A 25690-nucleotide genomic window follows, 5' to 3' on the forward strand; every position below is an offset into this window, starting at 1 on the left:
GATATATAAAAACTAAAAAGAGCTTACAATCCCAAAAAATTACAGACATGCTTCGGAATTATCTCTCTCTACATTTGTGGATTGTGCATTTCCAATTTAGATGTACTCTTTTTTCTTAAATTAAAACTTTGAGTTTTCACTCTCCCTTCATTCTGTCAACAAAAAAGGCAAATAGATCACAAAAAAATTAAAATTTTAGAGTTGATGTATGGAAAATTTTTAAAAAATATCAAATGTATGTAAAGAAAATTTATTCACACACCACAAATAAACACAAAAGTTTTGTTGTCCATGTTTGGGAAATTCCACTTGTTCAACCCTAACAGCTTGGAATTTTATAAGAAAGAGATTTCTACCACATATGCTTTTAAAATGGATATCCATGCTTGAAATATGTTAAAGATGCAAATAACCTATGGATCCAAACCTTTTAAAGAGATTAACAAACGCTCATTAAATTCTCAATTGAACGTGCAGTGGGATATTTACCCTTGTCAAACAAGCCATTATTTTGCCCATTTACAAAAAGCTGACCAAACAATCATAGATGATTGTAAAATTATTTATCATACGTTACGGGCTATATTACCCTAAGAAATGACTTATGGATTGGGAGGCGACACTCAGTTAAAAATCCCCCGCCTCGCCCTTTTCCCGACGATTGCAAAACTTTATAAATAAAAACTAAAAAGAGCATACAATCCCTAAAAACTACAGACACTCTTCGGAATTATCTCTCTCTACATTTTTGCACTGTGCATTTCCATTTTAGATGTACAATTTCATCTTAAATCAAAACTTTGAGTTTTCGCTCTCCCTTGATCCCATAAACCAAGATGGCAAAGAGACCACAACAAAATGAAAATTTTAGACTTTATGTATGGAAAAAATTTAAAACAATAATAAATATAAGTAAAGAAAATTTATTCACACATCACAAATGAACACAAAAGTTTTGTTGTCCAAGTTTAGGAAATTCCTCTAGTTCAACCCTAACAACTTGGAATTTTATAAGAAAGAGATTTCGTCCACACATGCTTTAAAAATGGATATGCATGCTTGAAACATGTTCAAGGTGCAAATCACATACGGAACCAAACCTTTTAAAGAAACTAACAAACGCACATTAAATTCTCAAGTGAACATGCGGTGGGAGATTTACCCGAATCAAACTAGCCATTATTTGGCCCATTTAAAAAAAGTTGACCTAACAATCATAGATGATTGTAAAGTGATTTATCATGCATAATGGGCTATATTATCCTAAGAAATGACTTATGGATTGGGAGTCGGCACTCAGTTAAAAATCCCCGCCTCCCCCTTTTCCCGACGATTGCAAAACCTGATCTATGAAAACTAAAAAGAGCTTACAATCCCTAAAAATTACCGACACTCTTGAAAGTAATCTCCCTCTACATTTGTACATCGTGTATTTCCATTTTAGATATACTCTTTCTACTTAAATCAAAACTTTGAGTTTTCGCTCTCCCTTCATCCCGTAAACCAAAAAGGCAAATAGATCACAACAAAATGAAAAACTTAGAGTTTATGTAAGGAAAAAATTTTAAAAAATAATAAATGTAAGTAAAGAAAGTTTATTCACACATCACAAATGAACACAATAGTTTGTTGGTCCGTGTTTGGGAAATTCCACTAGTTCAACCCTTAATAGCTTGGATTTTTATAAGAAGGAGATTTCTTCCACACATGATGTAAAAATGCATATGCTTGTTTGAAACATGTTAAAGAGGCAAATAACCTATGGATCCAAACCTTTTAAAGAGAATAACAAATGCTCATTAAATTCTCAAGTGAACATGCGGTGGGATTCATAGATGATTGTACAGTGATTTATCATGCGTAACGGGCTATATTTTTGTAAGAAATGACATATGGATTGGGAGTGAACACTCAGTTTAAAATCACCCGCCTCCCTCTTTTCCTGACGATTGCAAACCTGATATATAAAAACTAAAAAGAGCTTACAATCCCAAAAAATTACATACACTCTTCGGAATTATCTCTCTCTACATTTGTGGATTGTACATTTCCAATTTAGATGTACTCTTTTTTCTTAAATTAAAACTTTGAGTTTTCACTCTCCCTTCATTCTGTCAACAAAAAAGGCAAATAGATCACAAAAAAATTAAAATTTTAGAGTTGATGTATGGAAAATTTTTAAAAAATATCAAATGTAAGTAAAGAAAATTTATTCACACACCACAAATAAACACAAAAGTTTTGTTGTCCATGTTTGGGAAATTCCACTTGTTCAACCCTAACAGCTTGGAATTTTATAAGAAAGAGATTTCTACCACATATGCTTTTAAAATGGATATCCATGCTTGAAATATGTTAAAGATGCAAATAACCTATGGATCCAAACCTTTTAAAGAGATTAACAAACGCTCATTAAATTCTCAATTGAACGTGCAGTGGGATATTTACCCTTGTCAAACAAGCCATTATTTTGCCCATTTACAAAAAGCTAACCAAACAATCATAGATGATTGTAAATTGATTTATCATACGTTACGCGCTATATTACCCTAAGAAATAACTTATGGATTGGGAGGCGACACTCAGTTAAAAATCCCCCGCCTCATCCTTTTCCCGATGATTGCAAAACTTTATAAATAAAAACTAAAAAGAGTATACAATCCCTAAAAACTAAAGACACTCTTCGGAATTATCTCTCTCTACATTTTTGCACTGTGCATTTCCATTTTAGATGTACAATTTCATCTTAAATCAAAACTTTGAGTTTTCGCTCTCCCTTGATTCCGTAAACCAAGATGGCAAATAGACCACAACAAAATGAAAATTTTAGACTTTATGTATGGAAAAAATTTAAAACAATAATAAATATAAGTAAAGAAAATTTATTCGCACATAACAAATGAACACAAAAGTTTTGTTGTCCAAGTTTAGGAAATTCCTCTAGTTCAACCCTAACAACTTGGAATTTTATAAGAAAGAGATTTCGTCCACACATGCTTTAAAAATGGATAAGCATGCTTGAAACATGTTCAAGGTGCAAATCACATACGGATCCAAACCTTTTAAAGAAACTAACAAACGCACATTAAATTCTCAAGTGAACGTGCGGTGGGAGATTTACCCGAGTCAAACTAGCCATTATTTGGCCCATTTAAAAAAAGCTGACCTAACAATCATAGATGATTGTAAAGTGATTTATCATGCATAATGGGCTATATTATCCTAAGAAATGACTTATAGATTGGGAGTCAGCACTCAGTTAAAAATCCCTGCCTCTCCCTTTTCCCGACGATTGCAAAACCTGATCTATGAAAACTAAAAAGAGCTTACAATCCCTAAAAATTACCGACACTCTTGAAAATAATCTCCCTCTACATTTGTACATCGTGTATTTCCATTTTAGATATACTCTTTCTACTTAAATCAAAACTTTGAGTTTTCGCTCTCCCTTCATCCCGTAAACCAAAAAGGAAAATAGATCACAACAAAATGAAAAACTTAGAGTTTATGTATGGAAAAAATTTACAAAAATAATAAATTTCAGTAAAGAAAGTTTATTCACACATCATAAATGAACACAATAGTTTGTTGGTCCGTGTTTGGGAAATTCCACTAGTTCAACCCTTAATAGCTTGGATTTTTATAAGAAAGAGATTTCTTCCACACATGATGTAAAAATGCATATGCATGTTTGAAACATGTTAAAGAGGCAAATAACCTATGGATCCAAACCCTTTAAAGAGAATAACAAACGCTCATTAAATTCTCAAGTGAACATGCGGTGGGATTCATAGATGATTGTACAGTGACTTATCATGCGTAACGGGCTATATTTTTGTAAGAAATGACTTATGGATGGGGAGTGAACATTTAGTTTAAAATCACCCGCCTCCCTCTTTTCCCGCCCATTGCAAACCTGATATATAAAAACTAAAAAGAGCTTACAATCCCAAAAAATTACATACACTCTTCGGAATTATCTCTCTCTACATTTGTGGATTGTGCATTTCCATTTTTGATGTACTCTTTTTTCTTCAATCAAAACTTTGAGTTTTCACTCTCCCTTCATTCCGTCAACTAAACAGGCAAATAGATCACAAAAAAATGAAAATTTTAGAGTTTATGTATGGAAATTTTTTTAAAAATAACAAATCTAAGTAAAAAAAAATTATTCACACACCACAAATGAACAAAAAAGTTTTGTTGTCCAAGTTTTGGAAATTCCACTAGTTCAAACCTAACAGCTTGGAATTTTATAAGAAAGAGATTTCTTCCTCACACGCTTTAAAAATGGATATGCATGCTTGAAACATGTTAAAGATGCAAATCACCTATGGATCCAAACCTTATAAAGAGAATTACAAACTCTCATTAAAATTTCAAGTGAACATGCGTTGGGATATTTACCCGAGTCAAACAACCCATTATTTTTCCCATTTACAAAAAGCAGACCTAACAATCATAGATGATAGTAAAGTTATTTATCATGCGTAACAGGCTATATTACCCTACGAAATGTCTTATGGAATAGGTGTCAATACTCAGTTTAAAATCCTTCACCTCCCCCTTTTCCCCACTATCGTAAAACCTGATATATAAAAACTAAAAAGAGCTTATAATCCCTAAAATTTACAGACACTCTTCGGAATTATCTCTCACTACATTATTCCATTGTGCATTTCCATTTTAGATGTACTCTTTTTTCTTAAATCAACATTTCGAGATTTCGCTCTCCCTTCATCCCGTCAACCAAAAAGTAAAATAGATCACAACAAAATGAAAATTTTAGAGTTTATGTATGGAAAAAGTTTAAAGCAATAAAAAATGTAAGTAAAGAAAATTTAATCACACTCAACAAATGAACAAAAAAGTTTTGTTGTCCAAGTTTGGAAAATTCCACTAGTTCAACCCTAACAGCTTGGAATTTATAAGAAAGAGATTTCTTCCACACATGCTTTAAAAATGGATATGCATGCTTGAGACATGTTAAAGATGCAAATCACCTATGGATCCAAACCTTTTAAAGAGAATTACAAACTCTCATTAAAATTTCAAGTGAATATGCGGTGGGATATTTACCCGAGTCAAACAAGACATTATTTTGCCCATTTACAAAAACCTGACCTAACAATCATAGAGGATTGTAAAGTGATTTGTCATGCGTAACAGGCTATATTAGCTTATAAAATGCCTTATGGATTGAGAGTCAACACTCAGTTAAAAATCCCCCGCCTCCCCCTTTTCCCGATGATTGCAAAACCAGAGATATAAAAACTAAAAAGAGCTTAAAATCCCAAAAAATTACAGACACTCTTCGGAATTATCTCTCTCTATATTTGTGCATTTTGCATTTCCATTTTATATGTACTCTGTTTTCTTTAATCAAAACTTTGAGTTTTCGCTCTCCCTTGATCCCGTAAACCAAAAAGGGACATAGATCACAACAAAATGAAAATTTGAGAGTTTATGTAAGTAAAATTTTTAAATATAACAAATGTTAGTAAAAAAAATTTATTCACACACCACAAATGAACACAAAAGTTTTGATGTCCAAGTTTAGGATATTTCACTAGTTCATCCCTAACAGCTTGGAATTTTATAAGAAAGAGATTTCTTCCACACATGCTTTAAAAATGGATATGCAAGCTTGAAACATGTTAAAGATGCAAATAACCTATGGATCCAAACATTTTAAAGAGAATAACAAACGCTCATTAAATTCTCAAGTGAACGTGTGGTGGGATATTTACCCGAGTCAAACAAACCATTATTTTGCCAATTTACCAAAACCTTATCTGACAATCATAGATGATTGTAAAGGGATTTATCATGCGTAACGGGCTATATTACCCTAAGAAATGACTAATGGTTTGGGAGTCAACACTCATATAAAAAATCCCCCGCCTCCCCCTTTTCCAAACGATTGCAAACCCTGATATATAAAAACTAAAAATAGCTTACAATCCCCAAAAATTATAGACACACTTCGGAATTATCTCTCTTTACATTTGTGTATTATGTATTTCCATTTTAGATGTACTCCTTTTTCTTAAATCAAAACTTTGAGTTTTCGCTCTCCCTTCATCCCGTAAACCAAAAAGGCAAAGAGATCACAACAAAATGAAAATTTTAGAGTTTATGTAAGGAAAAAATTTTAAAGAATAACAAATGTAAGTAAAGAAAATTTATTCGCACACCACAAATGAACACAAAATTTTTGTTGTCCAAGTTTGGGAAATTCCACTAGTTAAACCCTTACAGCTTGGAAATTTATAAGAAAGAGATTTCTTCCACACATGCTTAAAAAATGGATACGTGTGCTTGAAACTTGATAAAGATGGAAATCACAAATGGATCCAAACCATTAAAAGAGAATAACAAACGCTCATTAAATTCTCAAGTGACCGTGTGGTGGGATATTTACCTGAGTCAAACAAGCCATTATTTTGCCCATTTACAAAGAGCTGACCTAACAATCATAGATGATTATAAAGTGATTTATCATGCATAACGGGCTACATTAGCCTATGAAATTACTTATGGATTGGGAGTCAACACTCAGTTAAAAATCCCCCGCCTCCCCCTTTTACAGACGATTGCAAAACCTGATATATAAAAACTAAAAAGTGCTTACAATCCCAAAAAGTTACAGACACTCTTTGGAATTATCACTATCTACCTTTTTTCATTGTGCATTTCCATTTTAGATGTACTCATTTTTCTTAAATCAAAACTTTGGATTTTCGCTCTCCCTTCATCCCATAAACAAAAAAGCCTAATAGATCACAAAAAAATGAAAATTTTTGAGTTTCTGTAGGAAAAAATTCAAAACATTAACAAATATAAGTAAAGAAAATTTATTCACACACCACAAATGAACACAAAAGTTTTTTTTTCAAGTATGGGAAATTCCACTAGTTTAACCCTAATATCTTTGAATTTTATAAGAAAGAGATTTCTTTCACACATGCTTTAAAAATGGATATGCATGCTAGAAACATGTTAAAGATGCAAATAACTTATGGATCCAAACCTTTTAAAGAGAATAACAAACGCTCAATAAATTTTCAAGTGAACGTGCGGTGGGATATTTACCCGAGTCAAACACGCCATTATTTTGCCCATTTACAAAAAGCTGATCTAACAATCATAGAAGATTATAAAGTGATTTATCATGTGTAACGTGCTACATTAGCCTATGAAATGACTTATGGATTCGGAGTCAACACTCAGTTAAAAATCCCCTGCCTCACCCTCTTACCGACGATTGCAAAACCTGATATATAAAAACTAAAAAGGGCTCACAATTCCTAAAAGTTACAGACACTCTTCGGAATTATATCTGACTACATTTGTGCATTGTGCATTTCATTATAGATGTACTCTTTTTTCTTAAATCAAAACTTTGAGTTTTCGCTCTCCCTTCATCCCATAAACAAAAAAGGCTAATAGATCGAAAAAAATGAAAATTTTAGAGTTTATGTAGGAAAAAATTCAAAACATTAACAAATATAAGTAACGAAAATTTATTCACACACCACAAATGAACACAAAAGTTTTTTTTTCCAATTTGGGAAATTCCACTAGTTCAACCCTAAGATCTTGGAATTTTATAAGAAAGAGATTTCTTCCACACAAGCTCTAAAAATGGATATGCATGCATGAAACATGATAAAGATGCAAATAACCTATGGATCCAAACCTTTTAAAGAGAATAACAAACGCTCATTAAATTCTCAAATGAACGTGCAGTGGGATATTTACCCGAGTCAAACAAGCCATTATTTTGCCCATTTACAAAAAGCTGACCTAATAATAATTGATGATTATAAAGTAATTTATCATGCGTAATGGGCTACATTAGCCTATGAAATGACTTATGGATTGGGAGTCAACACTCAGTTAAAAATCCGCCACCTCCCCCTTTTCCTGACTATTACAAAACCTGATAGATAATAACTAAAAAGAGCTTACAATCCCTAAAACTCACCGACAAACTTCGGAATTATCTGTCTCTACATATGTGCATTTTGCATTTCCATTTTAGATGTTCTCTTTTTTCTTAAATCAAAACTTTGAGTTTTCACCCCCCCCCCCCCCCCCCCCCCCCCCCCCCCCCCCCCCCCTTCATCCTGTAAACCAAAAGAGCAAATAGATCACAACAAAACGAAAATTTTAGAGTTTATGTACGGAAAAAATTTAAAACAATAGTATGTAAATAAAATTTATTCACACACCACAAATGAACACAAAAGTTTTGTTGTCCAAGTTTGGGAAATTCCACTAGTTCAACCTTAACAGCTTGGAATTTTATAAGAAAGAGATTTCTTCCACACATGCTTTAAAAATTAATATGCATGCTTGAAACATGTTAAAAAGCAAATCACCTATGGATCCAAACCTTTCAAAGACAATAACAAACACTCAGTAAATTCTCAAGTGAATGTGCGGTGGGATATTTACCAGAGTCAAACAAGCCTTTATTTTCCCATTTTAAAAAAGTTGACCTAACAATCATAGATGATTGTAAAGTTATTTATCATGCGTAACGGGCAATATTACCCTAAGAAATGACTTATGGATTGGTATTGAACACTCAGTTAAAAATCCCCTGCCTACCCTTTTCTCGACTATTGCAAAACTGTATATATAAAAACTAAAAAGGACTTACAATCCCTAAAAATTAGCGACACTCTTCAGAATTGTCTCTCTCTAAATTTGTGCCTTGTGCATTTCCATTTTCAATGTACTCTTTTTTCTTAAATCTAAATTTCGAGTTTTCGCTCTCCATGCATCCCGTAAACAAAAAAAGGCAAATAGATCTTAACAAAATGAAAGTTTTAGATTTTATGTATGGAAAAAATTTAAAACAATAACAAATGTAAGTAAAGAAAATTAATTCATGCACCACAAATGAACACAAAAGTTTTGTTGTTCAAGTTTGGGAAATTCTACAAAACTCAACCCTAACAGCTTGGAATATTATAAGAAAGAGATTTCTTGCACACATGATTTAAAAATGAATATGCATGCTTGAAACATGTTAAAGATGCAAATAACCTATGGATCCAAACATTTTAAAGAGAATAACAAACGCTCATTAAATTCTCAAGTGAACGTGTGGTGGGATATTTACACAAGTCAAACAAGCCATTATTTTGCCCATTTACCATAACCTTACCTGACAATCATAGAAGATTGTAAAGGGATTTATCATGCGTAACAGGCTATATTAACCTAAGAAATGACTTATGGATTGGGAGTCAACACTCATATAAAAAATCCCCCGCCTCCCCCTTTTCCAGACGATTGCAAAACTAAATATATAAAAAATAAAAAGAGCTTACAATCCCTAAAAATTACAAAAACACTTTGGAATTATCTCTCTCTACATTTGTGTATTGTGCATGTCCATTTTAGATGTACTCTTTTTTCTTAAATCAAAACTTTGAATTTCGCTCTCCCTTCATCCCGTAAACTAAAAATGGAAATAGATCACAACAAAATGAAAATTTTAGAGTTTATGTATGGAAAAAATTTAAAACAACAACAAATTTAAGTAAAGAAAATTTATTCGCACACCACAAATTAACACAAAAGTTTTGTTGTCCAAGTTTGGGAAATTTCACTAGTTCAACCCTTGCAGCTTGGAAATTTATAAGAAAGAGATTTTTTCCACACATGCTTTAAAAATGGATACACGTGCTTGAAACATGTTAAAGAAGCAAATCACCTTTGGATCCAAACCTTTTAAAGAGAACAACAAACACTCATTAAATTCTCAAGTGAACGTGCGGTGGATATTTACACGAGTCAAACAAGCCATTATTTTGGCCATTGACAAAAAGCTGACCTAACAATCATAGTTGATTTTAAAGTGATTTATCATGCGTAACGGGCTATATTAGCCTAAGAAATGACTTATGGATTGAGAGTCAACACTCAGTTAAAAATCCCCTGCCTCCTTCTTTTCGCGATGATTTCAAAACCTGATATATAAAAACTAAAAAGTTCTTACAATCCCAAAAACTTATAGACACTCTTCGGAATTATCTCTCTACATTTGTGCATTGTGCATTTCCATTTTAGATGTACTCTTTTTTCTTAAATCCAAACTTTTGGTTTTCGCTCTCCCTTCAACCTTTAAACCATAAAGGGAAATAGATCACAACAAAAAGAAAATTTTAGAGTTTATGTATGGAAAATTTTTTCAAAAATAACAAATGTAAGTAAAGAAAATTTATTCACACACCACAAATGAATACAAAAGTTTTGTTGCCAAGTTTGGGAAATTCCACTACTTCAACCCTAACAGCTTGGAATTTTATGAGAAAGAAATTTCTTCCACACATGCTTTAAAAATGGAAACGCATGCTTGAAACATGTTAAAGATGCAAATCACCAATGGATCCAAACCTTTTAAAGAGAATAACTAACGCTTAATCAAGTAAACGTGCGGTGGGATATTTACCTGAGTCATACAAGCCATTATTTTACCCATTTACAAAAAATTTACCTACCAATCATAGATGATTATAAAGTGATTTATCTCTCATAATGGGCTATATTACCCTATGAAATGACTTATGGATTGAGAGTCAACACTCAGTTAAAAATCCCCCGCCTCCCCCTTTTCCCGACGATTGCGAAACCTTATACATAAAAACTAAAAAGAGCTTACAATCCCTAAAAATTATGGACACTCGTCAGAATTATCTCTGTCTAAATTTGTACATTGTGCATTTCCATTTTAGATGTACTCTTTTTTCTAAAATCAAAACTTTGAGTTTTCGCTCTCCCTCCATCCCGTAAACCAAAAAGGCAAATAGATCACAACAAAATAAAAATATTAGAGTTTATGCATGGAAAGAATTTTTAAAAAAATAAAAAAATTTAAGTAAAGAAAATTTATTCACGCACCACAAATGAACACAAAAGTTTTGTTGTCGAAGTTTGGAAAATTCCACTAGTTCAACCCTAAGAGCTTGAATTTTTATAAGAAAGAGATTTCTTCCACACATGTTGCATTGTGCATTTCTATTTTAGATGTATTCTTTTTTCTTTAATCAAAACTTTGAGTTTTCTCTTTCCCTTAATCCCTTAACCAAAAAGGCAAATAGGACACAACAAAATGAAAATTTTAGAGTTTACGTATGGAAAAAATTTAAAAAAATAACAAATGTAATTAAAGAAAATTTATTCAAACACCACAAATGAACACAAAAGTTTTGTTGTCCAAGTTTGGGAAATTACACTAGTTCAACCCTAACATCTTGGAATTTTATATGAAAGAGATTTTTTCCACACATTCTTTAAAAATGGACATGCATTCTTGAAACATGTTAAAGATGCAAATCACCTATGGATCCAAACCTTTTAAAGAGAATAACAAACGCTCATTAAATTCTCAAGTGAATGTCCCCTGGGATATTTACCAGAGTCAAACAAGCCATTATTTTGCCCATTTACAAAAAGCTGACGTAACAATCATAGTTTATTATAAAGTGATTTATTATGCGTAACAGGCTATATTACCTTAAGAAATGACTTGTGGATTGGGAGTCAATACTCAGTTGAAAATCCCCCACCTCCCCCTTTTCCCGACGATTGCAAAACCTGATACATAAAAACTAAAAAGAGCTTACAATCCCTAAAAATTACAGACACTCTTTGGAATTATCTCTCTCTACATTTGTGCATTGTGCATTTCCATTTTAGATATACTCTTTTTTATTAAATCAAAACATTGAGTTTTTCCTTTCCCTTCATCCTGCCAACCAAAAATGCAAATAGATCACAACAAAATGAAAATTTTGGAGTCTATGTATGGAAAAAATTTAAAACTATAACAAAAGTAAGTAAAGAAAATTTATTTACACACCACAAATGAACACAAAAGTTTTTTTGTCCAAGTTTGGGAAATTCCACTAGTTCAACCCTAACAGCTTGGAATTTTATAAGAAAGAGATTTCTTCCACACATGCTATAAAAATGGATATGCATGCTTGAAACATGTTAAAGATGCTAATCAACTATGGATCCAAACCTTTTAAAGAGAATAACAAACGCTCATCAAATTCTCAAGTGAACGTGCAGTGTGATATTTACCCAAGTCAAGCAAGCCTTTATTTTGCCCGTTTTCAAAAAGTTGACCTAACAATCAGAGATGATTGTAAAGTGATTTATCATGCATAACGGGTTATATTACCCTAAGAAATGACTTATGGATTGGGAGTCAACGCTCAGTTACAAATTCCCCTCCTCCCCCTTTTCCTGACTATTGCAAAACCTGATATATAAAAAATAAAAGGAGCTTACAATTATAGACACTCTTCGGAATTGTCTCTCTCTACATTTGTGCCCATTTGCATTTTCGATTTACTCTTTTTTCTTAAATATAAACTATGAGTTTTCGCTCTCCTTTCATCCTATAAACCAAAAAGGCAAATAGATCACAATAAAATGAAAATTTTAGAGTTTATGTGTGAAACATTTTAAAAAAAAAAATGTAAGTAAAGAAAATTTATTTTCACACAAAAAATGAACACAAAAGTTTCGTTGTCCAAGTTTGGGAAATTCCACTGGTTCATCCCTAACTGCTTGGAAGTTTAAATGCGAGAGATTTCTTGCACACATGCTTTAAAAAGGGATATTCTTGCTTGAAATATGTTAAAGATGCAAATCACCTATGAATCCAAACCTTTTACAGAGAATAACAAATCCTCATTAAATTCTCTAGTGAACGTGCGGTGGGATATTTACCCGAGTCAAACAAGCAATTTTGTTGCCCATTTACAAAAAGCTGACCTAACAATCATAGATGATTGTAAAGAAATTTACCATGCGTAAAGGGCTATATTACCCTAAGAAATGACTTATGGATTGGGAGTCAACACTCAGTTAAAAATCCCCCGCCTGCCCCTTTTCCCGACGCTTGCAAAACCTGATATATAAAAACAAAAAGAGCTTAAAATCCCTAAAAATTACAGACCCTCTTGGGAATTTTCTCTCTCAAAATTTGTGCATTGTGCATTTCCATTTTAGATGTACTCTTTTTTCTTAAATCAAAACTTTGAGTACTCGCTCTCCCTTCATCCCGTTAAGCAAAAAGGCAAATAGATCACAACAAAATGAAAATTTTAGAGTTTATGCACGGAACAAATTTTAAAAAATAAAAAAATTTATGTAAATAAAATTTATTCACACACCTCAAATGAACACAAAAGTTTTGTTGTCCAAGTTTGGAAAATTCCACTAGTTACACCCTAACAGCTTGAAATTTTATAAGAAAGAGATTTCTTCCACACATGTTTTAAAAATTGATATGCATGCTTGAAACATGTTAATGATGTAAATCCCCTATGGATCCAAGCCTTTTAAAGAGAATAACAAACGCTCATTAAATTCTCAAGTGAACGTGAGGTGGGATGTTTACCCGAGTCAAACAAGCCATTATTTTGCCCATTTAAAAAAAGCTGACCTAACAATCATAGATGACAGTAAAGTAATTTATTATGTGTAACGGGCTTTTTTTTTTGTAAATCCAACTCGTGATTAAGTGGAAGGTGGTTCGGTTCAGACATTATAGTTCACCAACTGCACAGAGTGGCAGGAAAGAAAGAGGTGGTTCGGTTTCGGGTGGGCTGCGGAGAAAATAGGGATTGGTTCTTTCCGGTCCAGCTTCATTCGATTAACGAGCAGGTGGTGCAGGTGGAAACTCTCAGAAAGACATATGATCAGAGTGGAAATATGTAAGCCGAACGAAGCCCACCCCACGAACTTAATAAGGTACGAGTCGGTGAAACTGACAAAGAGAGGTCTTATTATTTTATTATGATTATGGGAACAGGTCACAAAAAGTGCACTTTTTTGACGGAATGATACATACGCTCAATCACCGCTAAGGGTTCGCAACACAACTAAAAACAAACCTTGCGACGAGACGCGGACATTCCCCATGCTGCGGTTCCCTCCGGTCCGTTCCCGGGTTGGGTTAGGAGAACATCCGAGCGATTGCCTTCGCGGATCCAAACGCACAGATCGCTATGCTATAGAATGCCTGCCTAGTCGTCCCTTAGAGCTTGATGAAAGAGGTCTTGGCATCGTATATAAGAGTGTGCTCTTCTTTCCTCTATCAAAGGCCTTTCTAGGTAAAAGTGCCATCATGGAAGATCTAATCTATCTCAAGGGGTAGGCACTCCCTAAGCCTAAGATAGGGACTCTATCCGAAGCGAATGTAAATGCGGGACCGACTGTGACCGCTTGACGATCCCGAATCGAGGAGCCTTTGAGTTCCAGATAAGTGGGATTAGGTCTAGCTGCCTGATGACATAGGATGGCGGTCTCCCCTTTGGAAGCGGGGTGAGAAGGATCCCCTATGTTATCCAAACATCCTAGAAAGCTCTTCTGGTTCCAAATGATCATGCCTTCATTCCTTGATCATTTCCGACTGATTCAGTTAAGCGCTCCCCATGCTGATTGATTTACTTATTGTTCTAGGAGGATTTCCACTCTTTCTTGTCCGCCCTATGAACTTATGAGTTCTATATCTTCTTATTTACGAACCACGGATTCTTTCTACTTGGCTAAGATGTCTTCTTTCTTTCATTATCATTGATGAATGAATTTGCATTTCATTCTTTCATTATCTTTCTAAATTGATGAATGAATTTGCAAGGATGTCTTATTTCTTTCATTAGAATTTCTGAAATTCTTTACATTTCTTTCTTGAATTCTCATTTCTAAATTCCTTTTTGAGGGAGGGACTGATCATAAATCGCGAACGCTCCCCTTTTTTCGGTGAAGTCCTCGGCTTTAATGACTGTTTAATACGTGGTGCCCCTGAAAGGTGCGAAGCGGCAATTGTTAACCAGCGCTGTGATGAGCTGCTGCGGGAGCTACAGGGGCGACCCTCACGCTAACCACGTAATATTTCTTTTTTTGGTAAACTAACGGGGCGGATACGAGTGTCCCGCTTGGCTCTAGGGCTTCTTTCTTTCGAGCTCTTGCTTGCGCCGCCGGTCCATCTGCGCTCTTGCTATAGCTAGCTTAGTTGCTCCTCTCGCTAACTCTGCTTTATTGCCAACCGAGCGAAGCTCTTTCTTTTTTGTGGCCGTGCGGTGAAGTGAAATTGTATCGTATGTTAGTTAGAGAGGTTGGCGAACTACTACGATCTATAGATTCCCCATCTATATCCAATCCCAACGAGAATAGAAGCGAGTCGCTTCCGGCTTGTAGTCGTAGTCTGTTAGTCTCTGTAGTCGGCATTCCTACACGCACGCGTCCGCCAGAATGCCTCCGCAGGTTCGGGACGAAGCCAAACCGAGACATACGATAGGCGAAGGAAGCGCCCCCCATTTCATAGCGCCTGGGGAAGGCAAGTGTGATCGAGGATTGGAGAGGAGAGTGGAAGAAAAGGCTCGGGATGGATTTAGGAGTCTTTGTGCGAGCCGTATGCGGTGAAATAGGAATCCGTGTTATCAGAGGATTTCCTGCGATTCTTTCTAGTATGGAATGAGTCAATCATCCACTTTGGTATCTTATTGAACAAAAAGGGTGATATTGTTCCTCCATTGATCAAGAATTTCGATCTTTGGGAAGTATCAGGATCATCCAATAAGAAGGGTTTCAATTTATTCAAATGAACGATTTGAACACCTATTGATTCTAACAACTGATTGCAGAGTTGATCATTCGGACCTTTCAATTCATAGATGTGGATCTCGGACCTATGAATGGGGGTATTCCTGATACTCACAAAGAAAAAAGGAAGTGACTTAGACAAAACAGAGAAGTGACTTGGACAAAAGGAGAAGTGACTTGGACAAAAAGAAACTCCAGATATTTGATATCTTTCTCTTTGAATGAGATCTCAATTCCAGCCTGAATGGGAATCATACGCTTCAATGTGCAAAATAACGCATTGAAATAGCATTGACGTTCTCAAAGTGCTTCCAGAAAGCGAAGCACTAGACTCACTCCTCAGAATGAAACCTAACAGATCCTGCTTGACTTCATAAGAGAAGAAGGGGATGGGAGACAAGGGAAAGAACGCAGGGATAGTTGGTTGCGCTCTGACTGAGCGGATTTCGTGCGCCTAGCCCCTTTGCAATGCCATGCGAAACTACCTCCTTATCTTATCCAGCAAAACACGTCCATAGAAAAGAAAATCAGGCTCGGCAAAGACGACATTTTATAGGGATAGTTTCTTTTAATCCATGCCTTCAGCATGCTTTTTGAAGCGCACACGCCCCTACTAGCGCACAAGCCCTAAGGCACTTGCTGCCCGCGGCCTCTGCAGCAACTGCTGCTTCCCTCTCCCTTACTACGAAGCAGCTTTAGGATATAGCGGAGAGTTGGGGGGCGCTCGTCGTCTTGATCATCAATGATCCATTTAGTCATTAGACTAACATCGACATAGTTGATTTGATGACTGCCCCCTCGTATCTCTCTTTGACTGCATCCTAAATCTGTTGGATTAGGTCCAATTTCATTTTTCTTCTTCGATTCTCGCTCCTACTGGGCAGAGTACTCAAAATATCTTCCATGATATCCGGAGTACTCCCCCAATTTAGTTTGGGCTATCCCCGGTAGCAGCCTCGGCGGACCAAAGTCACGCCAAGGCTGCTCGGGATTGGCCCCCCAGCGGGAAGCGGGTGAGCGGTATGAGCCGCCCCGGCTGGAGCCGGTTCCTGAGCCGCCAGGGGCAACCATTGCCTGTATAAGGCCGCCTCGTTTTCAGCAAGAGATCCGGGGGACAAGTTCCCCCGAGCGCCCCCCCGGGGGGCCAGCCTCACTCAATTCGAGATCGAGAGAATCATCCGCGCAATACGCGACAGGGATTATGTCAAATAAAGAAAGTCAGAAAATGTTTGAAAATAACAAACATAAATGAAAGTCAAAAGAGGTACAAATCAAAAGACCGAAAAACATTATATTTACAATCAAATGAAATTTCTAAATGAGAATTCAAGAATGAAATTCAATGAATGAAAGAATTTGTGAAAGAATGAAATGTAAATTCATTCAATTTCTAAATGATAATGAATTTCTGAAAGAATGAAATGTAAATTCATTCAATTTCTAAATGATAATGAATTTCTTCAATGATAATGAAAGAAAGAAAACGTATAAATTCTCTTAGAAAGAAAGAAAACATCTGTTTTCTTATTATAAATTAAAAAAGAAAAAAGAAAAAATGTTCTATTACTATTATAAGAGTAGTTTTTTCTAATTTAGAAACCAGCATCTATCTTTCAGCAACTGAACGGGAAGATCTTTGATCAATTAAGGTTATAGGTCTGCTTACGCTTACCTAGGTCCGATTCCCGTCCCGTTAGCATCTCCGATCCGAGATAAGGGATTACTCCGTTAGGTCTTTTCGGTCCGGAGCCGGCCGGGACCTACTTACCTTGCTTGTGGACCAGCTGCAGAGCTAACCTTTGTTCTATTGGTTTGGGCTACCAAGACGATTTCTTTATGCCCATCAAAGGACCTCGAGATGCTAATCCACGAAAAACGATACGAGAAATGCGAAAGAACTTATATACGGAACGAGGGCGACCAGTGGAAATACATCGGTTTCTTACTCGTGCAAAGGAACTCTTTCTTGGCAACTTGGACAACTTATAACGATGTTTGTCCCGCATATCACTAGGAAGATCGGGATCTTTACAAAAGGCTTTATAAAGCTTTCGTCTCAATTCATATTTAGCCGCGAGCAATCGTAGTTTGTGATCTCGTATATTTTGCTTCTCCGACATCTTACTGATAATCCCCCTAATCTTTTTGCAAAAAGCCGCTCCACGGTGGTAAAGTCTCATCTTGTGTGTTGGCCGAAGTGACAATAGTAACATTGAACCCTCGAATATGCTCGAAGATCTCGAAATGATCTTCAAGTTCCGGGGATAATTCGCAAAACTGAGTTTCCATCGAGAATTGAATGGGGTTTTCCCGTATTTCGACCGGCGAATCTAACAGAGACATTACTGTCGGAAAGGCCAAACCCGCCACCTCATGTGCCAAAGTCAAACGGTTGTTCTTCCTTCCCCGCTCCCTCTTTTTCTACATATGCGGTGGCGGGCGGAGCGCTCTATATGACCGGCGGCGGGTTACCAGAGAAGAGGGGACAACTTCTTTCTCCCTTGCCTTGCTCAATCTTCCTTTTCTGATTGAAAGTCGCAAGCAGCTGGGATGCGCGCGCTAGCGCGCGTTTTGAAGCTCGCGAAAGCCAGCGAGCGAAGCGCGGGTGCCACTATTGCTATAAGGTGCCTAAAGGGCCCCAAATAGAAAGAGGGGGCCACTGCTACGCGAAAGCCAGCGGGCGTGTGCGAGCTTTTCCCGCTCGCTGCTTCCGAAGCAGGCTGCCAGCGCATTGTATCTAACCACACTGTGGCAAATCGATACAAGTAGCTAAACTGCGAGCATCCGACATCTCCGGCCGAAGGGTTAGGCAACACTACGGCGCCTGGGTAAACATCCCGTTTACCAAACAAGACGTCGAGAGTTTCACTTAACCATTCCCCTCCAGCAGCCAAAGTGATAGCGGCTGTAGCATCCACCGCTAATGTGTGGAAGAGGGTCAGAGGCGCCTACGGCTCTCTGTAGTAAAGGGGCGGAGCACAAAGTAGTAAGAGGCGCCTACGGCTCTCTGTAGTAAAGATGGCTCCCAGCTCCATCTCGGCCGGCATCCTGCTCTCGAGGGGGTGGGGTCCTGGAGCGAACTACTCATGTGGTAGTGTTGCCCCAACCCAAGGGCATTTGGTGAGGAGCTACGGTCCAGTGGTTGACAAGCCACTTCGAGAGGCGACTGGAGTGCTTTCATCAAATGATGCATGTGGGCTGAGCCATTCCCATCCCAGGTGGCGGCCCGATTCGGCCTGGCCTGGTCGGGAAGAAATTCTAATAGAGACTACTGCTATCCGTGAATAGATATCTATGTTAGCTAGCGGGGGCGGGCTTTCCTCTGGTAGTCCCGCTGCGGCCTCTGACCGTCCGTCCCGCCACCCTCTTTTCTCTACGATTGTAAAACCTGATATATAAAAACTAAAAAGAGTTTACAATCCCTAAAAATAACAGACACTCTTCGGAATTATCTCTATCTATATTTGTGCATTGTTCATTTCCATTTTAGATGTACACTTTTTTTTTAAATCAAAACATTGAGTTTTCACACTCCCTTCATCCCGTAAACCAAAAAGGCAAATAGATCACAACAAAAAGAAAGTTTTAGAGTTTATGTGTGGAAAAAATTTAAAACAATAACAAATGTAAGTAAATAAAGTTTCTTCACACACCACAAATGAACACAAAAGTTTTGTTGTCCAAGTTTGGGAAATTCCACTAGTTTAATCCCAATAGCTTGGAATTTTAAAAGATAGAGATTTCTTCCACGCATGCTTTAAAAATGGTTATGCATGTCTGAAACCATTTAAAGAAAATAACAAAAGCTCATTAAATTTTCAAGTGAACGTGCGGTGGCAAATTTACCTGAGTCAAACAAGCCATTATTTTGCACATTTACAAAAAGCTGACAAACAATCATAGGAGATAGTAAAGTGATTTATCATGGGTAACCGGCTATATTTTTGTTAGAAATGACTTACGGATTGGGAGTGAACACTCAGTTTAAAATCCCCCGCCACCCCCTCTTCTCGACGATTGCAAAACCTGATAAATAGAAACTAAAAAGAGCTTACAATCCCTAAAAATAACAGACAATGTTCGGAATTATCTCTCTCTACATTTATGCATTGAGCATTTCCATTTTAGATGTACTCTTTTTTCTTAAATCAAAACATTGAGTTTTCGCTCTCCTTTCATCCCATAAACCAAAAAGGCAAATAGATCACATTAAAATGGAATTTTCAGAGTTTATGTGTGGAAAAAGTTTAAAACAATAACAAATGTAAGTAAAGAAAATTTATTCACACACCAAAAATGAACACAAAAGTTTTGTTGTCCAAGTTTGGGAAATTCCACTAGTTCAACCCTAACAACTTGGGATTTTATAAGAAAGAGATATTTTCCACACATGCTTTTAAAATGGATATGTATGCTTGAAACATGTTAAAGATGCAAATCACCTATGGATCCAAACTTTTAAAGAGAATAACAAATGCTCATTAAATTCTCTAGTGAACGTGTTGTAGGATATTTACCCGAGTCAAACAAGCTATTATTTTTCCCTTTACCAAAAAGCTGACCTAACAATCATAGAGTATTGTAAAGTGATTTATGATGCGTAACGGGCTATATTACCCTAATAAATGACTTAAGAATTGGGAGTCAACACTCAGTTAAAAATCTCCCGTCTCCTCCTTTTCCCAACGATTGCAAAACATAATATAAAAAAACTAAAAAAGAGCTTACAATCCCTAAAAATTATAGACACTCTTCGGAATTATCTCTCACTACATTTGTGCATTGTGCAATTCCATTTTAGATGTACTCTTTTTTCTTAAATCAAAATTTTGAGTTTTCGCTCTCCCCTCATCCTATAAACCAAAAAAGGCAAATAGATCACAACAAAATCAAAATTTTAAAGTTTATGTATGGAAATAATTTAAAACAATAACAAATGAAAGTAAAGAAAATTTATTCACACACCACAAATGAACACAAAAGTTTTGTTTTCCAAGTTTGGGAAATTCCACTTGTTCAACCCTTACAGCTTGGAATTTTATAAGAAAAAGATTTCTTCCACACATGCTTTAAAAAAGGATTTGCATGCTTGAAACATGTTAAATATGCAAATCACCTATGGATCCAAACCTTTGAAAGTGAATAACAAACGCTCATTAAATTCTCAACTGAATGTGTTGTGGGACATTTACCCGAGTCAAAAAAGCCATTATTTTGCCTATTGACAAAAATTTGACGTAACAATCATAGTTGATTGTAAAGTGATTTATCATGCGTAACGGGCTATATTACTTTAAGAAATGACTTATGGATTGGGAGTCAACACTTAGTTGAAAATCCACCACCTCCCCTTTTCCCGACGATTGCAAAACCTGATATATAAAAACTAAAAAGAGCTTACAATCCCTAAAACTTATAGACACTCTATGGAATTATCTCTCTCAACATTTGTGCACATAGCATTTCCATTTTAGTTGTACTCTTTTTTCTTAAATCAAAACTATGAGTTTTCGTTCTCCCTTCAACCTGTAAACCAAAAAGGCAAATAGATCACAACAAAATGAAAATTTTAGAGTTTATGTTTGGAAAAAAATTAAAACAATAACAAATGTAAGTAAAGGAAATCTATTCACACACCACAAATGAACACAAAAGTTTTTTTGTCCAAGTTTGGGTAATTCCACTTGTTCAACCCTAACAACTTGGAATTTTAAAAGTAAGAGATTTCTTCCACACATGCTTTAAAAATGGATATACATGGTTGAAACATATTAAAGATGCAAATCACCTATGGATCCAAGCCTTTTAAATAGAATAAGAAACGCTCATTAAATTCTCAAGTGAACGTGTGGTGGGATATTTACCCGAGTCCAACAAGCCATTATTTTGCCCATTTACAAAAAGCTGATCTAACAATCATAGATGATTGTAAAGTGATATATCATGCGTAACGGGTGATATTACCCTAAGAAATGACTTATGGATTGGGGGTCAACACTCAGTTAAAATCCCCCGCCTCGCCCTTTTCCCGTCGGTTGCAAAACCCGTTATATAAAAACTATAAAGAGCTTACAATCCCTAAAAATTACAGACACTCTTTGGAATTATCTCTCTCTACATTTGTGCATTGTCCATTTCTATTTTAGAAGTACTCTTGTTTCTTAAATAGAAACTTTGGGTTTTCGCTCTCCCTTCATCCCGTAAACAAAAAAGGCAAATAGATCACAACAAAAAGAAAAATTTAGAGTTTATTTATGGAAAAAATATAAAACAATAACAAATTTAAGTAAAAAGAATTTATTCCCTCACCACAAATGAACACAAAATTTTTGTTGTCCAAGTTTGGGAAATTCCATTAGTTCAACCCTCACAGCTTGGAATTTTTTGAGAAAGAGATTTCTTCCGTACATGCTTTAAAAATGGATATGCATTCTTGAAACATGCTAAAGATGCAAATTACCTATGGATCCAAACCTTTTAAAGAGAGTTACAAAAGCTCATTAAATTCTCAAGTGAACGTGAGGTGGGAGATTTACTTGAGTCAAACAGGCCATTATTTTGCCCATTTAAAAAACGATGACCAAATAGTCATAGATGATTGTAAATTGATTTATCTTGCGTAACGGGCTATAGTACTATGAGAAATGACTCATGGATTTGGAGCAACACTCAGTTAAAAATCCCATGCCACCCCCTTTTCCTGACGATTGCAAAACCTGATATATAAAAACTAAAAAAATTTACAATCCCTAAAAATTATAGACACTCTTTGGAATTATCTCACTCTACATTTGTGCATTGTGCGTTTCCATTTTAGATGTACACTTTTTTCTTAAATCAAAACTTTGAGTTTTTGCTCTCCCTTCATCCCTTAAGCCCAAAAGGCAAATAGATCACAGCAAAATGAAAATTTTAGAGTTTATGTATGGCTAAAATTTAAAACAATAACAAATTTAAGTAATTAAAATTTATTCACAAACCACAAATGAACACAAAAGTTTTGTTGTCCAAGTTTTGGAAATTCCACTAGTTCAACCCTAACAGCTTGGAATTTTATAAGTAAGATATTTCGTCCACACATGCTTTAAAAATGGATATGCATGCATGAAACATGTTAAAGATGCAAATCACCTATGGATCCAAACCTTTTAAAGAGAATAACAAACGCTCATTAAATTCTCAAGTGAACCTGCGGTGGGATATTTAGCCGAGTCAAACAAGCCGTTAATTTTGCCCATTTAAAAAAGCTGACCTAACAATCATAGATGATTGTAAAATGATTTATCATACGTAACGGGCTATATTACCCTAAGAATTGAATTATGGATAGGGAGTCAACACTCAGTTAAAAATCCCCCGCCTCCCCCGTTTCCCAACGATTGTAAACCTGATATATAAAAACTAAAAAGTGCTTACAATCCCTAAAAATTACAGACACTCTTTGGAATTGTCACTCTCTACATTTTTTCATTGGGCATATCCATTTTAGATGTACTCTTTTTGCTTAAATCAAAACTTTGGGTTTTCGCTCTCCCTTCATCCCGTAAACCAAAAAGCCAAATAGATCACAACAAAATGAAAATTTTAGAGTTTATGTATGGAAAAAATTTAAAAACATAAAAAAATTAAGTAAAGAATTTTTTTTCACACACCACAAATGAACACAAAAGTTTTGTTGTCCAAGTTTTGGAATTCCACTAGTTCAACCCTAACAGCTATGAAGTTTATAAGAAAGTGATTTCTTCCACACATGCTTTAAAAATGGATATGCATGCTTGAAACATGTTAAAGATGTAAATCACCTATGGTTCCAAACCTTTTAAAGAGAACAACAAACACTCATTAAATTCTCAAGTGAACGTGGAGTGGGATATAAACCCTACTCAAACAAGCTATTATTTTGCCCATTGACAAAAAGATGACCTAAGAATCATAGATGATTGTAAAGTGATTTATCATGCGTAACGGGCTATATCAACCTAAGAAATTACTTATGGATTAGGAATACACACGCAGTTAAAAATCCCCCGCCTCGCCCTTTTCCCAACGATTGCAAAACCCCTAATTTAAAAACTAAAAAGAGCTTACAATCCCTAAAAATTATAGACAATCTTTGGAATTATCTCTCTCTACATTTGTGCATTGTGCATTTCTATTTTAGATGTACTCTTTTTTCTTAAATCAAAACTTTGAGTTTTCGCTCTCCCTTCATCCTTTTAACCAAAAAGGCAAATAGATCACAACAAAATGAAAATTTTAGAGTTTATGAACGAAAAAATTTAATACAATAAAAAAAGTAAGTAAGAAAAATTTATTCACACAACACAAATGAACACAAACGTTTTGTGGTCCAAGTTTGGAAAATTCCACTAGTTCAACCCTAACATCTTGGAATTTTATAAGAAAGAGATTTCTTCCATACATGCTTTAAAAATGGATATGCATGTTTGAAACATGTTAAAGATGAAAATCACCTATGGATCCAAACCTTTCAAAGAGAATAACAAACGCTCATTAAATTCTCAAGTGAACGTGCGGTGGGATATTTACTCGAGTCAAACAAGCCATTATTTTGCCCATTTGAAAAAAGCTGACCTAAAAATAATATATTATTTTAAAGTGATTTATCATGTGTAATGGGCTATTTTACCCTAAGAAATGACTTATGGAAAGGGCGTCAACACTCAGTTAAAAATCCCCTGCCTCCCCCTTTTCCCGACAATTGCAAAACCTAATATATAAAAACTAAAAAGAGCTTACAATCCCTAAAAATTACAGACACTCTTTGGAATTATCTCTCTCTACATTTGTTCATTGTGCATTTCCATTTTAGATCTACACTTTTTTCTTAAATCAAAACTTTGAGTTTTCGCTCTCCCTTCATCCCGTATACCAAAAAGGCAAATAGATCACAACGAAATGAAAATTTTAGAGTTCATGTATGGAAAAAATTTTAAACAATAAAAAATGTAAGTAAAGAGAGTTTATTCACACACCACAAATGAACACAAAAGTTTTGTTGTCCAAGTTTGGGAAATTCCACTAGTTCAACACTAATAGCTTGGAATTTTATACGAAAGGGATTTCTTGCACACATACTTTAAAAATGGATATGCATGCTTGAAACATTGTAAATATGCAAATCACCTATGGATGCAAGCCTTTTAAATAGAACAACAAACACTCATTAAATTCTCAAGTGAAAGTGCGGTGGAATATTTACCTGAGTCAAACAAGCCATTATTTTGCCCTTTTACAAAAAGTTGACCTAACAATCATAGATGATTGTAAAGTGACTTATCATACATAACGGGCTTTATAACACTAAGAAATAACTTATGGATTGGGAGTCAACACTCAGTTAAAAATCCCCCACCTCCCCCTTTTTCCGACGATTCAAAAACTTGAGATATAAAAACTAAAAAGAGCTTACAATCCCGAAAAATTACAGATACTCTTTGGAATTATCTCTCTCTACATTTGTGCAATGACCATTTCCATTTTAGATGTACTCTTTTTTCTTAAATCAAAACTTTGAGTTTTCGGTCTCCCTTCATCCCGTAAACCAAAAAGGCAAATAGATCACAACAAAATAAAAATTTTAGAGTTTATGCTTGGAAAAAAATTATAACAATCATAAATTTAAGTAAAGAAAAGTTATTCACACACCACAAATGAACACAAAATTTTTGTTGTTCAAGTTTGGGAAATTCCACTAGTTCAACCCTAACACCTTGGAATTTTATAAGAAAGATATTTCTTCCACTCAAGTTTTAAAAATGGATATGCATGCTTGAAACATTTAAAAGATTCAAATCACCTATGGAGACAAGCCTTTTAAAGAGAATAACGAACACTCATTAAATTCTCAAGTAAATGTGCTGTGGGATATTTACCCGAGTCGAACAAGCCATTATTTTGCCCATTCAAAGAAAGGTGACCAAACAATCATAGATAATTGTAAAGTGATTTATCATGTGTAATGGGCTATATTACCCTATGAAATGACTTATGGATTGGGAGTCAACACTCAGTTAAAAATCCCCCG

This window comes from Aristolochia californica, unplaced genomic scaffold (genome assembly GCF_029961685.1).
Source record: "Aristolochia californica isolate CCGP_79_NKW_82.1479 unplaced genomic scaffold, dmAriCali1.0.hap1 SCAF_1, whole genome shotgun sequence".
Classification (NCBI taxonomy): domain Eukaryota; kingdom Viridiplantae; phylum Streptophyta; class Magnoliopsida; order Piperales; family Aristolochiaceae; genus Aristolochia; species Aristolochia californica.